The following is a 4,440-nucleotide window of genomic DNA, read 5'->3' as shown; positions in this document are numbered from 1 at the left end:
GAACAGGCCACCTTCCGGAAGGGCCTTAGGTGTCCCATGTCATACAATATTAATCTCCCTGTCTTCCTGATGTACTGGAGATACTGAATCACTTGGACGACACCCTACCGAAGGATGTGAGTGTGAGGAGAGCATTCACTGCATCTCAGCAGCTAATGCAGAATCCATTATACACTAGGATGACAGCCAAACCTTCCGTCAATGGAAGCAGATTGGTAAATGCATGTCTGATGGCATCTCTGGGACGTCGCCACAACAGAGACTGCTGGCCCAGTGTGCTAGGACAGCTCAGCAGTTATCTGCATTCAGAAATCCTTATCAACATCCACTTCCTGTCTCACGAGGACGTCTCTCCCCCCAACCCTGGGACCCTGCGGGGCTGGAGCCCACCGTCACTTCCGTCTGTCACTCTCCCCACGGCTCCTGCCTTCTCTTCCTCTTCTGGATAAGGAAAACCAGAAATTAGAGAAGCACCATTAAAATAAAGCACTTCAGAGCAAGGTCGATTCACTCATCCGTCAGCACTTAAAATCTAACTTCCAATTTGAGAGATCAATCCAGTCTTGAATTCGGTGCTTTCTCGGAAAGCTTCTCTCCACCCCACCCCCACCTCATCTCCCCAACAAAAGGCCCTCCGCACCCAGGGTGCCTGCACACCCCCATTTCACATGCAAATGCTCTTGTTTTTGCCATTTTGCACAAGGGACTGTGATTTTTACATTTAAAGTCCAGTGACAAGGCTTTGGGAGCCCAGCCTGTGGTCTACGGATTAAGGGTTGGTTTCTAATTATCATTTCCTTTTGGTGCTACAGTGTTTGTCCCCAGCTACCGCCACTCACCGGCCTGGGTGTAAGCCAGATTAGAAGAACCTCTTTGATTTTCCTGGTTTCAAAGACACAGAAGAATTTCTCACGTTGAAAATCCCCACAGAGTTCTGGGCGGAAAATGTTTCACCTCGGGCTGTTGCCCCTCCTCAGGATGCCTCGGCCTGAAAACAGCCTGGGTGCAGCTGCTGCTTGCTTCTTGGGGATGTCAAGGCAGGGCTGCTGCCACGCGGCTGGCACCATTAACTGTGCTCAGTCTCTGAAATAATGGGTTATGTATTGAAATTCACTTTAGCGGTTTTATAAATATGTGGATACAGTTATAGACCTCATTGCAGCTCAAAATCGGACACTTGAAATTTTTGCAGAAAAATAAAACCATGTCTTTTTTGTCATCAAATAATAGGAATCACTTCTATAAGCTTCGTCAGGCTCTCCCTGTTGTACATGGTTAAAATTTGAATTAATACATCATTTAAACCTATTTAAAGTTATAAAAATGAATAAACTCCCTTAGGTAAATATGTACCAAGCATCTGTCCAGTTTTTACACATCTTCAGATAAAACTAAATTTTATGTAACAGGCTCAAGAGCACATCATTGCTTTTTTCCAACACATAAAAAAACTGCCTAATCTATGCAGAAAACTGCTTTGGGGGGGCGGGGAAGCAGTAGGGTGTCACAGGTGTTTTCTGCCACAAGCTAACTGCCTCCTCCACAATTCGAAAACATTTTATTTTGCTAACTGTAACTGGGAAAAAATCATTTTAAAAAGTAAAAACATTTTATTTGGACTCTTATCTGCATCACACGTAAGAGCTAAAAACACTTTGAACTGAAGTTAAACACAATAATGTGCTTTTTAAATATATTTTTTAAATTACTCTTAAGATTAATATAATTTTTCAATTTTCTTAATTCTTGTACATTTTAATGATCAACAAAAGCTGGCCATCCATGCTAACTTGCTTGTCATCCCAAATACATGTTATCTAAGACCTTCCAATATCTTGGCCTCGGTGTAACTGAAAATTCAATAGATCCCTTTAAAAAGCTGAAGCGGGGTGGCTGAGAGAACAGGCTTGACACCGCTTTAATGTATAAATTTACATTCGATGCACGTGTGTTCTAACCTGCGCGATGTCATTTTTAAGAATTAGGGGAAAAGTAAACAACGAAGAAAGAAACTGATACATTTGACCACCTAATTATGACTAAAGAAAAATATAATAAATGGAATCTGAGGATGCAGCCCAATTGGGAGAAAGGACATCATCCCGTGTGACACACACACGCCTCACAAGTCAACCAGGAAGAGACCAAAGGGCCAGCAGACAGAGATAGAACAGCAGCGCACAAATAAGGAGATTCGGTCCCAGATGTGTTTCTCAAATAAAACACTTGCCTTATTCTTAGAGGAGAAATTTAAAATTAAATAAATAAACAAACTTCCAAAAATTAAAAATAAAAGATGTTTAACCTAATGACAAATGAAGAAACACATGTTAATCCACTGAAATGTGTTTTGACGCTGAGACTGGCCCAGATAAAATGGAGAGAAAACCCTTAACAGCGGCTCGCATTGCTGAACGGGGCGAGCTCCTGCGACCTGAACTTGGCCTTGCCTGGAGAGGACGAGTTAGCAACGCACTAGAACACAGGGCTCACGCAGTCGGACCCAGAAATTCTTCTAGGGTCTCAGTCTAAGGAAAGGGTACAGACAACGCGGAAAACAGGAACGGATGGAAAGGCCCCAGAGAGCGGGATTCCGATTAACCGCGACACTCCGTACCCACTAAGCCACTCTGCGGGCGCCCACCGCACCCAGCGTCCACGGGGAAGTGCAAGGCACAGAGAGCGACATCGCGGCCGGGCGCCGGGTCCTGCACGAATGAGGCCGAGGCCGGCGCCACCTGCTCGCACCCTGCAGCGCGTCCGTCCGCGGGGCTCGAGCTCCAGCCCTCAGAGCCACGGCAAGCGCGTCTCTGTGGACAGTTGAAGACGCAGGACGAGACGGATCGTGCGAACAGCACCCGCGGCGAACGAAGCCAGCGACTTGCCAGCGTCAGCCACCGCCGGCTGTGGCACTGTCACGCTCCGTCCCAGCCGGGGTGGCACGCGGCGCGGGGCACGCCTGTGTCCGCACACTCTCCGGGCCCGCCAGGGGCAGCGCCGGGGCTGTGGCCGGCCTGGCTGCCCCGCAGGTCGCAGACGGAGGCGAGGGCCGAGGACCCAGACCCCCGAGGACCCAGACCCCGAGGACCCAGACCCCGGAGCCGCTCAGGGCTGCTGCGCGGGAACACTGCCTCCCGGCCTTCTGCCTGGGGACTTTACCCAGCTTGAGTCTACCTGGCCTTAGGAAGATCCTGTCACCCCTCCACCTGCACAGCCGTCATGGGCAACCACGTCCACGGTGAGGCCCAAACCCTCCCCGCAAGGGGAACGGGCTTGACGTGGCCGCGCGAGGACTCCGGCTACTGGCTCATGCCCATGACACCCCCCCCACACACACCACACACAAATACACATCTACACACAGACACACCCACACACACACACTCCAGACACACACCACACACACACACACACAAATACACATCTACACACAGACATGCACACCCCACACACTCCACACAGACACACATCACACACATACACCACACACACACACACTCAATCCACACAGACACACATGCCACATGCACACACACCACACACACAAATACACATCTACACACAGACACACATACCCACACACACTCACTCCATGCAGACACGCATCACACACACACCACACACACACACATAAATACACATCTACACACAGACACACCCACCCACACACACTCCAGACACACACCACACACCACACACACACACATAAATACACATCTACACACAGACATGCACACCCCACACACTCACTCCACACAGACTCGCATCACACACACCACACACACAGTCACTCCACACAGACACATGCCACACACACACCACACACACACTCAATCCACACAGACACACATCACACACACCACACACACAAATACACATCTACACACACATACCCACACACACACTCACTCCATGCTGACACACACCGCACACACCACACACCACACACAAATACACATCTACACACAGACACACACACCACACACAAATATATACCACAGACACATGCCACACACACACATACAAATACACACCACACACACACACCACACACACACTCCACACAGACACACATCACACACATACACCACACACACAAACACTCAATCCACAGACACACATGCCACATGCACACACACCACACACACAAATACACATCTACACAGACACACACAACACACACAAATATATACCACAGACACATGCCACACACACATACAAATACACACCACATGTACACACACACCACACACGCAGACACACACACCCTACATGGGCATGTTCAGTGCAAGTCTGATCAGGACACGGTGTGGACACCTCGTCCCTCCTCGAAGCCTTCCCCAGGTCTGTGTGCTACTTGACACTCTGTTTTAGCGAAGAGCTCTCTCTGCCCTAAGCAGGAACCTATCCAGGCAACGGAGCCCACCAGTGAGCAAGGAG

Source organism: Pteropus vampyrus, unplaced genomic scaffold (assembly GCF_000151845.1).
Source record: "Pteropus vampyrus isolate Shadow unplaced genomic scaffold, Pvam_2.0 Scaffold282, whole genome shotgun sequence".
Classification (NCBI taxonomy): Eukaryota; Metazoa; Chordata; class Mammalia; order Chiroptera; family Pteropodidae; genus Pteropus; species Pteropus vampyrus.
Note: the sequence above shows the minus strand (reverse complement) of the source record.